Here is a 16,202-nt window from a genome sequence, read left to right as displayed (position 1 = left end):
CATAAATATTTGGTAGAATTCAGCAGTAAAGCCACTGGGTCCCAGGCTTTTCTTTATGGGAGACTTTTTGTTATGACTTTTATTTTGTTATTCATCTGTCTGTTCAAGTCTTGGATTTCTTTCTGGTTCAGTCTTGGTAGGTTGTATGTGTCTCAGAATTTGTTTATTTCTTCTAGATTTTCCAATTTATTGGCATATAGTTTTTCATAGTAGCTACTAATGATCCTTTGAATTTCTGGAGTATCAGTTGTAGTGTCTCCCTTTTTATCTCTGATTTCATTTATTTGTATGTTCTCTCATTTTTTCTTAGTTTGGCTAAAATTGTCAATTTTGTTTAACTTTTTAAAAAAACTTTTTGTTTCATTGATATTTTGTTCTTTTTTATTTCAATTTTGTTTATTTCTGCTCTGATCATTATAATTTTTTTCCTACTAATTTTGGGTTTAATTTACTCTTGCTTTTCTAGTTCTTTGACATGTATCATTAGGTCATTTATTTGAAGTTTTTCTTCTGTTTTGATGTAGGCACTTATAGCTATAAACTTCCCTATTAGTAGCGCTTTTGCTGTGTTCCATAAGTTTTAGTATGTTGTGATTCCATTATTCGTTGTTTCAAGAAATTTTTCAATGTTTTTCTTAATTTCTTTAGTGACCCATTGTCATTCAGGAGAATATTATTGAATTTCCATATATTTGTATAGTTTCCAAAATTCCTCTTGTTATTGATTTCTAGTTTCATTCCTTTGTGGTTAGAGAAAATACTTAATATCATTTCATTCTTAAAAAATGTTTTAAGGTTTGTTTTGTGACCTAATATATGGTCTATCTCTGAGAATGATCCATGTGCTGAGGAAAAGAATGTGTATTCTTAACCTGTTGGATGAAATTTTCTGTAAATTTCTATTAGGTCTATTTGTTCTATAGGAGGCAAATGTTCTTTGTTTTTCCTCATCTGATAATACTTTACCCTTGATTACAGAGTTGTATTTTTCCTGAAAGTAGAATTCTTGTTTGACAGTTTTCTTTCAGCACTTCAAAAATGTTGTGTCACTTTCTTCTGCCTTGCATTATTTCTGATGAGAAACTGCTGTCATTTATATTAAGTTTTTTTGAAAAGATAAAGTGCAATTGCTTTCTTACTTCTCTCAAGATTTTCTTCTTTGTCTTTAATATTCAGATATCTGATTATGGTGGGTATTGGCATAATTTTTTGTAGCTTATGCAGTTATGAGTATGCTCATCTTATTTATTTGGGAGGTATATGTCTTTTGCTAAATTTTTGAAAATTTTAGTAACTGTTTATTTAAATAATTTTAGCTTCTTATTCTTTCTCCTCTCCATCTGAGGCCGAAATAATATACAACCTGTTTTTTTTTCTTTTTAGTTATACAGATCTCTAAGATTCCATTCATTTTTCAGCCTATTTTCTGTCTGCTGTTTAAATTGAATAATTTCTATTGCTTTATTTTCAAGTTCATGGATTCTTTTCTCTAATTTCTCCCTTCTGTAAAGTTCATCCAATAAATTTCTCATTTCAGTTATTGTATTTTGCAGTCCCTGTTCTTGTTTTTGTTTTTCTTTATATCTTCTATATTTTCGATATGGTATTCTTGTTTTTTTAAATTTGTTTCAAACATGTTTGCAATTACCTTAAGCATGCTTATAGTACCTGTTTTAAAATCCTTGTTAGAAGAATTCCAACATTTGGCCGGGTGCGGTGGCTCACGCTTGTAATCCCAGCACTTTGGGAGGCCGAGGCGGGTGGATCACAAGGTCAGAAGATCGAGACCATGGTGAAACCTCGTCTCTACTAAAAATACAAAAAAATATTAGCTGGGCGAGGTGGCGGGTGCCTGTAGTCCCAGCTACTTGGAGAGGCTGAGGCAGGAGAATGGCGTGAACCTGGGAGGCAGAGCTTGCAGTGAGCCGAGGTTGCGCCACTGCACTCCAGCCTGGGCGACAGAGCGAAACTCCGTCTCAAAAAAAAAAAAAAAAAAAGAATTCCAACATTTATATCATCTCAGTGTTTGTGTCTGTTGATTGTCTTTTCACATTCAAGTTGAGATTTTCATGGTTCTTGGCATGGTGGGTGATTTTCAATTATATCCTGGACAGTTTGAGCATTATGTTATGAATCTCTGGATCTTATTTAAATTTTGTGTTTTAGCAGATTTTCGCTGATATCACTCCAGTAGGACAAATGGGTGCCCCTTATTACTGCCAGGTGGGCATGGAACTCCAGGATCCCTACTCAGCCTCCATTGATGTTCAATTTTTGGTGAAGAAACTATTTTTTTGCTGCTTGGTAGACATGGGATTTAGGCTCCTCACTGGGCCTCCAGTGACATCACTCTGACTGGGAGGTGGAGGGTTGTCTAATAATTGTTTCCCACATGGCCTCCACTGAGATTGGGGTGGATTGGGGGACCAGTTTACAACTAAATGAGGTTAAAAGTTACCATTGGGGTGGTGAAATTTCTGACTCTCCACTAGGCACCACCTTAGCAGGTAACAGGAGGTGCACCTTGTATTCTTAGATGGGGGTGGAAATTCAGGTTCCCCATGCAATCTGCACTGACAACAAGAGTTGGGCATTGTTGACATCCAGTGGAAATCAAAGTTGTGCTTTCCCGTGTGGCATTCTGTGACACCATCTTTGTGGTGTGAGGAGGGGTCCCTCTCTTCAGCTAAGAGAGATAGGAAGTCCAAGCTTCCCGTTTGTTTTTTAATGGTGAAAGTGAGATGGGGCTACATATTTTTTGATACTATTTGGCTGGAGTAAGAGGTTATTGTCTCAAAGTTTTCTGTCTTGTTTGGCTGTCCCTTTTCCTTGTCCATTGGATAGAGAGAACTGGCTTTTTTGCAGCTTCTTGTTTTTGTTTTGGTTTCTACTCATTCACATTTCTGGCTTGTCAGTTTCTCCAGCACTCAGTTCTGGATATATGAAGCAAAAGGAAAACAAAGGGACTCTTTACCATGTTGGCCATAGATTCTCAAGGTCCGTAGCATCTCTGCCTTCATTGCTTAGCTGTTCATGGTCCTCTCTCTTTGTTTTATATATAATGTTTAATTAAGCTATACTTAAATAAGGAATAGAGACAAGTGCATCTATTCCATCTTGCTCAAAAGTGGAAGTCAAAACTGTGCAGATTTTGTATATGGATAGACAAATAGGCCAGTAGAATAGAATAATAAGTCTAAAAACATAAAAATTAATTGTAAGTGCACTGTTTTTCTAAATATGAGAAGTAAAATGATAAAATGTTTACAAGAAAATATAGAAGAATATCTTAATGATTTATGTATAGGACACTATGAAGCATTAGATATAAAAATTAATAAATTGAATCATGTTTCAATTAAGACATCAATAAGAGGGTGAAAAAGAAAGGTAGGGTGAGATAAAATATTTGCCATAAATATAATTGACAATAATATGTTCAGAATATATAAAAACATCTCTTACAAATTAATAAGGAAAAAATAGATTATTTAATAGAAAAAATGGGCAAAAGTCTTAAGACAGTTCAGAAAAGAGGATATCCAGATGGCCAGTAGACATATAAAAAGTGTTCAATTTCCTTAGTCATGAGTTAAATGCAAATTAAAACTACAAAGTGTTCTCTGACCATAATGAAATCAAACTAAAATCCAATTACAAAAAGACAAGAGAAAAATTGCCAAATACTTGGAAATTAACAACACATGTAAAATAATACATAGGTCACAGAGAAAATCTCAATGGAAATATTAAAAATACTTAGAACTGAGTGAAAATGAAAATATAACATTTTTGTGGTATGCAATCTGTGTGATGCAGCTAAAGCAGTGCCACAAGAAAACTTTATAACATCAAATGTTTATGCTGGAAAAGAGGAAAGGTCTCAAACCAATAACTAGATTTTCCACTTCATGGAACTTAAAAGCAAACAGTAAAATAAACTCAAGTCTAGAAGAAGAAAGGAAATAATAAAGATGAGTACAGAAATTAATAAAATGGAAAATAAAAAACATAAGAGAAAATCAATGAAACAAAAAGTTACTTTTTTGAAAAGATCAACAATATTGACAAACTCTAGTAAGACAAAGACAATAAAGAGGAAAGATACAACTTACCAATATCAGGAATGAAACAGGGGATATAATTCCAGATACTGTAGCCATTAAAGGGATAATGAGGGAATATGACAAAGAAGTCTATATGCACAAATTTGACAAATTAGATGGGATGACCAATTTTTCATAAACCACAAACTACCAAAACCCAGTATGACATATATAATCTGAATAGTCCTAAAGAAATTATTTTCAAAATTTAAAAGGATATGAAAAAAAAGAAATCTCTACATTCAAGTGGTCTCACTCGAACACTATACCAAATATTTAAAGAATAACTTGAACCAACTTTACATGGGATATGGAAAGCATTGTTTTTGGCCCATTGTAGTTTATGACAGAGTAGAGAAAATAAATCTTAAGCAAATAATTATAAGTATAGTGAGTATTAGGAATTATCTGTACACTCCCATGGCATATTGTACTTCTAAATAGTCATCCATCTATACTACAGAGGAATCAAACCTTTTTTGAAAAGGGATGGGGGCAGAATGGGGCTAGAGAGGAAGTATAGGGAAGATGTTCTTAAGGAATGATGTTTAAGTGTCATCTTAAAGATAAGTAAGAGTTGGTCAGATAAAGAATGAGGGGAGAATATTCCGATGAGTAAGAACATCATGTTCATAGCTGTGGCATATATGACGGCATGGCATGGAGAAAGAATTGAGAGAGGACAAATGTGGCTGGAGTGAAAAAAGAGAGGATGTGAGTAGAAATAGATAAAACTTGGAAGCTAAACAAGACACTGTAGGTTAAGATTTGGGATGTTATCTAATGAGTATTTGGAAGCCTTTGAAGCAGGGAAGAGATATAATGAAATACTCATTTTAAAAGATCATTTTGGCTACCACATGGAGAAGGACTACAGGGACATATGAACAGATATAAGAAATAGTTGAGGATGCTATTTCATTAGGCCAGACTAGAGGTGATAGTGGATTGGCCTAGATTCCTAACTGAATGTATGGAGGGAGGAATATGGAAGAAAGATATTTTCAAGATAGAACAATAGGACTTACTGATAGATTATCTGTGGTGGGTTTTCTTTGCATGACAGTGTAGTGTTGCCATCAATGACATCATCCCCAGTATATGTATAATGCCTGGGACAGCACCTGGTACATAGGAGGTGCTCTGGAAATGTGAGCTCCTTTATCTTTTAGTAATGTAATAAAAAAGCAAAAACCAAATTCCAGCCCTTTCGTTCTCTGGACAGCAGTTGCTTCATTGAAGGGAATCTTGGGAGACAACCTCTGAGGCCGAATTTTTACTACCCTTTCTCCTTTCCTTGAGAATAAAAATTGTCTCATAAAGGCTGCAACTGGGTATAACGAATCCTTTCTCTGAGAAGGTATAGGACTTCCTGATGGGGATTGTTGTCCTGAAGCAGGTGGCAAGGTGATGATCAGCCTTGGATGAGACCTCTAGAAAACTCTGATTTTTCATAACTTGGGTCAAAGGAGGTAGCCCTAGAATCCAGTCCCGACTTCCCCTATGGTCTTCTCAGCTCCAGAGTCCCCATGGCTGGTGAGGGATATTTGGCCAGTGGGTTTATCTATGCCAAGGCAAAACACCATTCCTCTCAAGTGCTTGTCCTTTCAATGTCTGGACTTTAGGTCACCCAATTATAACATGAAAGGTTGGGAATAGAATACTTCCGAATTTTGATGGTTGTGATTCTAGATAAGGAGAAGTAGTCAAGTGGACCATCTAAGATAAACAAAGTCACTTAGCTACTAAAAAATTATCTTTGACAGTAAAGAGAGTGGAGGGCAGATGAGTGGAGAAGATTGAGATCTTTCTCAAATGACACCATGCATGAAGTGCATGGCACTATCCTGGCAAGCAAATGTAAGTAAACCCTTGCACCCACCAGTAGACTCCCAGGCTTTATCTGAGTGTACCTCAAATATACGTTTGGGCTCTGACTATAGTGCCCATCCTGATGCTTTACAACTCTTATCATCTCTGGCTAGTTTGAAAGCTTTGCTTGCTTAACTGATGGCTAATGTTCTCATTAAAATATTATACAAAAAATGCAATTGTGAAAATCTCAAGAATTTCTTTTAGACAACCAAAAAGAAAAATGTAAGTCTAATCATCACATAAACAGCATAATTTAATGAGAAGAGGGATAGACCTTGTGGGTGGGAGCTTGTTAAAATAGATTTGAGTTTGATATAAAAAAGCACATTGCAGCTGCCTGTTTTATTCTGTTTGTGCTTGCTATGACAAAATACCTGGGACTGGGTGATTAATAAAAAACAGAAATTTATTTTCCCACACTTAAGGAGTCTGAGAGTCCAAAATCAAGGCACCATAATGTTCAATTGTCTGGTGAGGGCTGCTCTCTTCTTCCAATATGGCATCTTATTGCTGTATTCTCGAGGGGAGAAACACTGTGTCCTTACTTGGGGAAGGTGGAAAGGCAAGAGGGACAAATGCTGCATGAAGCCTCTTTTATAAGGGCCTTAATCTCATTCATGAGAAAGAAACCCTCATGGCCTAATTACCTCTTTTTTTTTTTTTTTTTTGAGATGGAGTCTCGCTCTGTTGCCAAGGCTGGAGTGCAGTGGCACGATCTCGGTTCACTGCAACCTCCACCTCCTGGGTTCAAGCAATTCTCCTGCCTCAGCCTCCCGAGTAGCTGGGATTACAGGCACATGCCACCATGCCTGGCTAATTTTTGTATTTTTAGTAGAGACGGGTTTTCACCGTGTTGCCCAGGCTGGTCTCTATCTCCTGACCTCAGGTGATTCTCCTGCCTCAGCCTCCCAAAGTGCTGGGATTACAGGCATGAGCCACTGTGCCTGGCCAACCTCTTACAGGCCTCCATCTCTTAGTACCATCACATTAGTAACACCTAACTTTTGAAGAGGACATACATAAATCATAGCACTTCCTCCGTGTGAGAATGGGACCCATCACCACAGGTGGCCACAGAAAGAATATTGGAAGATAAGTTTATATATTTTATGGTACTTTCTTTCTTTGCAGGTTATATTTGTTAGGCAGCTTTAAGTTGCAAGGAAAATAAATGCCTGGATTAGTTTAGGTCAGATCTTGTTATGCAGAGGTGCTTTGTGGTATGTGGAGGGCATGGTAGTGAGGAAGAATTCTGTAACCTCAAAGACAAAGAGACTAATAACTTAGCATCATTCAAGATATAATCACAGTCCCAGTGATCCAGGTATCCATTTGATACCCCTAAAGAACATATTCTTTTCTCCCTACTGTCTTCTCTATGTACATGTCATGATTATACTTCCAAATTGAGAATGAGAATCTGATTGGTTTAGTTCATCATTGGGCTTCACATAGGGTTTGTCACATAGGATTCTGACTCCTTCTTATTCAGTTCTTCGATCAGAGGGATCTTGAGGCCCATGGATATCTTCAAGAATGTCCACAATCTCCCCGAAATTTTTAGCAGAGTGTAGTCAATGTACAGTTTCTTAGGAGAAAAGTATTTTATTAGAGGTTAAGAAAACCAATTCTAGAAGTGTTGTAGTTTGGGCATGGATCCATGATTCAATAACATGTAGCCAGGGGCTGGCTATCAGGGCCTTATATCATATAGTATAAAATTTTTATACCATATTAAAAAAAACTTCTTAGAACTTCCTGTTCAGAAGGAATCATTGTAAGAGACAGGCATATAGAGCTTAATGTATTGTACAGGTTCTGTCTAATTTCCAAATTCTGAAATTATAAAACAGCGTCATCATCATCATTATCATCATCATCATCATCATCATCTTTATTTATTATTTACTATGGACTAGATACACTGATATCCTCTGAGACAGGCACTATTAGAATTTTCATTACACATATGAAGAAACTGAGGCTTGGAGAAGTTAAATAACCTACTCAAGGTTACATAGCTAGGAAATGGTACAGCTGAGATTTGAATCTATGCAGTTTCTAATTTCATAGCTATACCTCTTAACTACTAAATCTTAAACAATATTTACAACTCATTTTTCTAAGCATTTATCTGCATAAAAGCCCTAATCAAAATAACAGAAATTGAATAAAAGCATACCCAAGAACCTGGATGAAAAATACTCCAACTTCTTACTCTTAGGGTAGTTGCTAGATTAAAGATACTCTCATTTGCTTCATCATCTGGGAAAATATAGTATCACACCAAAGATATTAAAATATGCATACTATTTGTCCAGCAAATCTGTTTGTAGAAATATTTTTAGGGAAGTATTAAGTATGCCCACAAAGACTTGGCTACGATGGCCCTTACAACATTGCTTTTAAAATTATTATTTCAAAACTTTAATATGTTAAAATTTCCTTCTTTGGTATATAGTTCTATAGGTCTTGCAACCACCTGCAAAATCAGTATGCAGAAGTTCCATGACTTCAAAATTTATTTTGTGTTGATAGTTTGTAATCAAGCCTTCCACCCACCTCCAACTTCTGTGAACCACTCCTAAAGTCTTGCATTTTCTAGAATGTTTTATAAATAAAATTTTACATTATGTAATCTTTTGTGCATGGCTTCTTTTTCTTAGCATAATGCATTTAAGTTTCACCCACATTTTTACATGTTTTATTGCTGAGTAGTATTGCAACGTATGCATGTACCAGTTTGTTTATCGATCATCAGTTGAAGTGCTTTTGGATTGCATTAAGTTTTGGTAGTTATTAATAAGGCTGCTGTAAATATTAACTATATAGGTATTTGTCTTAAGTTTTTATTTCTCTTGGGTAAATGCATAGGAGTGGAATTACTGGATCATGTATTGAGAGTATATTTACTTTTATTTATTTATTTTTTCAACTTATTTTAGATTAAGGGGCTACATATGCAGATTGGTTACCTAGGTATATTGCATTATGCTGAGGTTTAGGGTGCGAATGATTCCATCACTCAGGCACTGAGCATACTATCAAACAGTTTTTCAACCCTTGCCCCTTTTTTTTCCTCCCCTCTCTAGTAGTCCCCATTGTCTATTGTTGCCATCTTTATGTCCATGAGTACTTGATGTTTAGCTTCCACTTATAAGTATGAACATATGGTATTTGGTTTTCTGTTCCTGCATTAATTCACTTAGGATAGTGACCTCAAGCTGCATCCATGTTTTTACAAAGAACATGATTTCATTCTTTTCTTTTTCTTTGGCTCTGTAGCATTCCATGCTCTATATGTACCACATTTAAAAAATTCAGCCCACTATTGATAGACACCTAGGTTGATTACTTGACTTTGCTATTGTGAGCAGTGCTGCGATGAACATGCAAGTGCATGTGTATCTTTGGTAGAATGATTTGTTTTCTTTTGGATATACAACCAGTAATGGGATTGCCGAGTTGAATGGTAGTTTTGTTTTAAGTTCTTTAAGAAATCTCCAAACTGCTTTCCATTAGTGGCTGAACTAATTTATAATCCCACCAACAATGTATAAGCATTCCCTTTTCTCCACATCCCTGCCAACATCTGGTGTTTTTTGACTTTTTAATAATAGACATTCTGACAGGTGAGAGATGGTGTCTCATTGTGGTTTTGATTGACATTTCTCTGATGATTAGTGATAATGAACTTTTTTTTTCATGTCTTCTTTTGAGAAGTGTCTGCTCATGTTTTTGCCCATTTTTAAGTGGGGTTATTTGTTTTTTGCTTATTCAATATTTAAGATACTTATATATTCTGGATATTAGATTTCTGTTGGATATATAGTTTATGAATATTTTCTGCCATTCTGTAGGTTGTCTGTTTACTCTATTGATAGTTTCTTTTGTTGTACAGAAGTTCTTTATGTTAATTAGGCCCCACTTGCCAATTTTTATTTTTGTTGCAATTGCTTTTGAGGACTTAGTCATAATTTGTTTTCTAAGGGCAGTGTCCAGAATAGTTGATAGAGTTTGGATATTTTTTGCTACCCAAATCTCATGTTGAATGGTAATCCTCAATGCTGAATGTGAGGCCTGGTGGGAAGTGTTTGGATCATGGAAGTGGTTCCCTCCTGGGTTGGTGCTGTCCTAATGATAGTGAGTGAGCTCTTAGGAGATCTGACTGTTTAAGCATGTGGCGTCCAAGCCCCCCCACCCCCACTGACTCTCTTGCTCCTACTCTTGCCATGTGATGTGCCTGCTACTCTTCAGCCTTCTGCCATAATTGTAAGCTCCCTGGGGCCTCACCAGAAGCAGATGCCAGCATCATACTTTCTACACAGCCTGCAGTACCATGAGCCAATTCAACCTCTTTTCTTTATAAATTATCCATTCTCAGGTATTTCTTCCTAGCACTGCAAGAATGGACTACAATCATGTTTCTAAGATTGTCTTCTAGGATTCTTATAGTTTAAGATCTACAATTTAAATATTTAATTAATCTTGAGTTAACTTTTTTTATGGTGAAATGTAGGAATACAGTTTTATCCTTCTGCATATGGCTAGTTAGCTATCCCAGCATAATTTATTGAATAGGGAGTTATTTCCCTATTGCTTGTTTTTATATACTTTGTTGAATATTAGATGGATGTAGGTGGGTGGCTTTATTTCTGGGTTCTGTGTTCTGTTCCATTGGTTCATGCGTCTGTTTTTGTACCAGTACCATGCTGTTTTAGTTATTATAACCTTATAGTATAGTTTGAAGCCAAGTAAAGTCACACCTCCAGCTTTGTTCTTTTTGCTTAGGATTGCTTTGGCTATTTGGGCTCGTTTTTGGCTTTACAGAAATTTTAGAATAGTTTTTCCAATTCAGTGAAAAATGACACTGAGAGTTTGATAGGAATAGTATTGAATATGTAGACTGCTTTGGGCACAATGACCATTTTAACTATATTGACTCTTTGAATTCATGAACATGGAATGTTTTTCCATTTGTTTGTGCCATCTTTGAATTCTTTTCTTTTAAATTTTATTATTATACTTTAAGTTTTAGGGTACATGTGCACAACGTGCAGGTCTGTTACATATGTATACATGTGCCATGTTGGTGTGCTGCACCCATTAACTCATCATTTAGCATTAGGTATATCTCCTAATGCTATCCCTCCAACCTCCCCCCAACCCACAACAGTCCTCGGTGTGTGATGTTCCCCTTCCTGTGTCCATGTGTTCTCATTGTTCAATTGCCACCTCTGAGTGAGAACATGTGGTGTTTGGCTTTTTTGTCCTTGGGATAGTTTGCTGAGAATGATGGTTTCCAGCTTCATCCATGTACCTACAAAGGACATGAACTCATCATTTTTATGGCTGCATAGTATTCCATGGTGTATATGTGCCACATTTTGTTAATCCAGGCTGTCATTGTTGGACATTTGGCTTGGTTCCAAGTCTTTGCTATTGTGAATACTGCCGCATTAAACATACGTGTGTATGTGTCTTTATAGCAGCATGATTTATAATCCTTTGGGTGTATACCCAGTAATGGGATGGCTGGGTCAAATGGTATTTCTAGTTCTAGATCCCTGAAGAATTGCCACACTGACTTCCACAATGGTTGAACTAGTTTACAGTCCCACCAACAGTGTGAAAGTGTTCCTATTTCTCCACATCCTCTCCAGCACCTGTTGTTTCCTGACTTTTTAATGATGGCCATTCTAACTGGTGTGAGATGGTATCTCATAGTGGTTTTGATTTGCATTTCTCTGATGGCCAGTGATGATGAGCATTTTTTCATGTGTTTTTTGGCTGCATAAATGTCTTCTTTTGAGAAGTGTCTGTTCATATCCTTTGCCGACTTTTTGATGGGGTTGTTTGTTTTTTTCTTGTAAATTTGTTTGAGTTCATTGTAGATTCTGGATATTAGCCCTTTGTCAGATGAGTAGGTTGCAAAAATTTTCTCCCATTCTGTAGGTTACCTGTTCACTCTGATGGTGGTTTCTTTTGCTGTGAAGAAGCTCTTGAGTTTAATTAGATCCCATTTGTCAATTTTGGCTTTTGTTGCCATTGCTTTTGGTGTTTTAGACATGAAGTCCTTGCCCATGCCTATGTCTTGAATGGTATTGCCTAGGTTTTCTTCTAGGGTTTTTATGGTTTTAGGTCTGACATGTAAGTCTTTAATCCATCTTGAATTAATTTTTGTATAAGGTGTAAGGAAGGGATCCAGTTTCAGCTTTCTATATATGGCTAGCCAGTTTTCCCAGCACCATTTATTAAATAGGGAATCCTTTCCTCTTAGCTTGTTTTTGTCAGGTTTGTCAAAGATCACATAATTGTAGATATGTGGCATTATTTCTGAGGGCTCTGTTCTGTTCCATTGGTCTATATCTCTGTTTTGGTACCAGTACCATACTGTTTTGGTTGCTGTAGCCTTGTAGTATAGTTTGAAGTCAGGTAGCATAATACCTCCAGCTTTGTTCTTTTGGCTTAGGATTGACTTGGCAACGCAGGCTCTTTTTTGGTTCCATATGAACTTTAAAGTAGTTTTTTCCAATTGTGTGAAGAAAGTCCTCGGTAGCTTGATGGGGATGGCATTGAATCTATAAATTACCTTGGGCAGTGTGGCCATTTTCACGATACTGATTCTTCCTACCCATGAGCATGGAATGTTCTTCCATTTGTTTGTATCCTTTTTTATTTCATTGAGCAGTGGTTTGTAGTTCTCCTTGAAGAGGTCCTTCACATCCTTTGTAAGTTGGATTCCTAGGTATTTTATTCTCTTTGAAGCAATTGTGAATGAGAGTTCACTCATGATTTGGCTCTCTGTTTGTCTGTTTTTGGTGTATAAGAATTCTTGTGATTTTTGCACATTGATTTTGTATCCTGAGACTTTGCTGAAGTTGCCTATCAGCTTAAGGAGATTTTGGGCTGAGACAATGGGCTTTTCTAGATATAAAATCATGTCATCTGCAAACACGGACAATTTGACTTCCTCTTTTCCTAATTGAATGCCCTTTATTTCCTTCTCCTGCCTGATTGCCCTGGCCAGAACTTCCAACACTATGTTGAATAGGAGTGGTGAGAGAGGGCATCCCTGTCTTGTGCCAGTTTTCAAAGGGAATGCTTCCAGTTTTTGCCCATTCAGTATGATATTGGCTGTGGGTTTGTCATAGATAGCTCTTATTATTTTGAGATACGTCCCATCAATACCTAATTTATTGAGAGTTTTTAGCATGAAGGGTTGTTGAATTTTGTCAAGGTCCTTTTCTGCATCTATTGAGATAATCATGTGGTTTTTGTCTTTGGTTCTGTCTATATGCTGGATTACATTTATTGATTTTCGTATGTTGAACCAGGCTTGCGTCCCAAGGATGAAGCCCACTTGATCATGGTGGACAAGTTTTTTGATGTGCTGCTGGATTCGGTTTGCCAGTATTTTATTGAGGATTTTTGCATCGATGTTCATCAAGGATATTTGTCTAAAATTCTCTTTTTAAGTTGTGTCTCTGCCAGGCTTTGATATCAGGATGATGCTGGCCTCATAAAATGAGTTAGGGAGGATTCTCTCTTTTTCTATTGATTGGAATAGTTTCAGAAGGAATGGTACCAGTTCCTCCTTGTACCTCTGGTAGAATACGGCTGTAAATCCATCTGGTCAATTTCAGAGCCTGTTATTGGTCTATTCAGAGATTCAACTTCTTCCTGGTTTAGTCTTGAGAGGGTGTATGTGTAGAGAAATTTATCCATTTCTTCTGGATTTTCTAGTTTATTTGCATAGAGGTGTTTATAGTATTCTCTGATGGTAGTTTGTATTTCTGTGGGATCGGTGGTGACATCCCCTTTGTCATTTTTTATTGCATCTATTTGATTCTTCTCTCTTTTCTTCTTTATTAGTCTTGCCAGCAGTCTATCAATTTTGTTGATCTTTTCAAAAACCAGCTCCTGGATTCATTGATTTTTTGAAGGGTTTTTTTGTCTCTATTTCCTTCAGTTCTGCTCTGATCTTAGTTATTTCTTGCCTTCTGCTAGGTTTTGAATGTGTTTGCTCTTGCTTCTTTAGTTCTTTTAATTGTGATGTTAGGGTGTCAATTTTAGATCTTTCCTGCTTTCTCTTGTGGTCATTTAGTGCTATAAATTTCCCTCTACACACTGCCTTTAATGTGTCCCAGGGATTCTTGTATGTTGTGTCTTTGTTCTCATTGGTTTCAAAGAACATCTTTATTTCCGTCTTCATTTCTTTATGTACCCAGTAGTCATTCAGGAGCAGGTTGTTCAGTTTCCATGTAGTTGAGCGGTTTTGAGTGAGTTTCTTTATCCTGAGTTCTAGTTTGATTGCACTGTGGTCTGAGAGACAGTTTGTTATAATTTCTGTTCTTTTACATTTGCTGAGGAGTGCTTTACTTTGAACTATGTGGTCAGTTTTGGAATAGGTGTGGTGTGGTGCTGAAAAGAATGTATATTCTGTTGATTTGGGGTGGAGAGTTCTGTAGATGTCTATTTGGTCCACTTGTTGCAGAGCTGAGTTCAATTCCTGGATATGCTTGTTAACTTTCTGTCTCGTTGATCTGTCTAATGTTGACAGTGAGGTGTTAAAATCTCCCATTATTATTGTGTGGGAGTCTAACTCTCTTTGTAGGTCACTAAGGACTTGCTTTATGAATCTGGGTGCTCCTGTATTTGGTGCATATTTATTTAGGATACTTAGCTCTTCTTGTTGAATTGATCCCTTTACCATTATGTAATGGCCTTCTTTGTCTCTTTTGATCTTTGTTGGATTAAAGTCTATTTTATCTGAGACTGGGGTTGCAACCCCTGCCTTTTTTTGTTTTCCATTTGTTTGGTAGATCTTCCCCCATCCCTTTGTTTTGAGCCTTTGTGTGTCTGCAGGTGAGGTGGGTTTCCTGAATGCAGCACACTGATGGGTCTTGACTCTTTATCAAATTTGCCAGTCTGTGTGTTTTAATTGGGGCTTTTAGCCCATTTACATTTAAGGTTAATATTGTTATGTGTGAATTTGATCCTTTCATTATGATGTTAGCTGGTTATTTTGTTCATTAGTTGATGCAGTTTCTTCCTAGCCTTGATGGTCTTTACAATTTGGTATGTTTTTGCAGTTGCTGGTATGAGTTGTTCCTTTCCATGTTTAGTGCTTCCTTCAGGAGCTCTTTTAGGGCAGGCCTGGTGGTGACAAAACCTCTCAGCATTTGCTTATTTGTAAAGGATTTTATTTCTCCTTCACTTATGAAGCTTAGTTTGGCTGGATATGAAATTCTGGGTTGAAAATTCTTTTCTTTAAGAATGTTGAATATTGGCCCCCACTCTCTTCTGGCTTCTAGAGTTTCTTCTGAGAGATCAGCTGTTAGTCTGATGGGCTTCCCTTTGTGGGTAACCCTACCTTTCTCTCTGGCCACCCTTAGCATTTTTTCCTTCATTTCAACTTTGGTGAATCTGACAATTATTTGTCTTGGAGTTGCTGTTCTCGAGGAGTATCTTTGTGGCATTCTCTGTATTTCCTGAATCTGAATGTTGGTCTGCCTTGCTAGATATGGGAAGTTCTCCTGGATAATATCCTGCAGAGTGTTTTCCAACTTGGTTCCATTCTCCCTGTCACTTTCAGGTACACCAATCAGATGTAGGTTTGGTCTTTTCACATAGTCCCATATTTCTTGGAGGCTTGTTCATTTCTTCTTATTCTTTTTTCTATAAACTTCTCTTCTCGCTTCATTTCATTCATTTGATCTTCCATCACTGATACCCTTTCTTCCAGTTGATCGCATAGGCTACTGAGACTTGTGCATTCATCATGTAGTTCTCGTGCCATGGTTTTCAGCTCCTTCAGGTTCTTTAAGGACTTCTCTGCATTGGTTATTCTAGCTAGCCATTCATCTAATTTTTTTTAAGGTTTTTAACTTATTTGCCATTGGTTCGAACTTCCACCTTTAGCTGTGAGTAGTTTGATCTTCTGAAGCCTTCTTCTCTCAACTCGTCAAAGTCATTCTCCATCCAGCTTTGTTCCATTGCTGGTTAGTAGCTGCATTCCTTTGGAGGAGGAGAGGCACTCTGGTTTTTAAAGCTTCTGGTTTTGCTTCTCTATTTTTTCCTCATCTTTGTGGTTTTATCTACCTTTGATCTTTGATGATGGTGACATACAGATGGGTTTTTGTTGTGGATGTCCTTTCTGTTTGTTAGTTTTCCTTCTAACAGTCAAGACCCTCAGCTGCAGGTCTGTTGGAGTTTTCT

The sequence above is a fragment of the Symphalangus syndactylus genome, chromosome X (genome assembly GCF_028878055.3).
Source record: "Symphalangus syndactylus isolate Jambi chromosome X, NHGRI_mSymSyn1-v2.1_pri, whole genome shotgun sequence".
NCBI lineage: Eukaryota > Metazoa > Chordata > Mammalia > Primates > Hylobatidae > Symphalangus > Symphalangus syndactylus.
Note: the sequence above shows the minus strand (reverse complement) of the source record.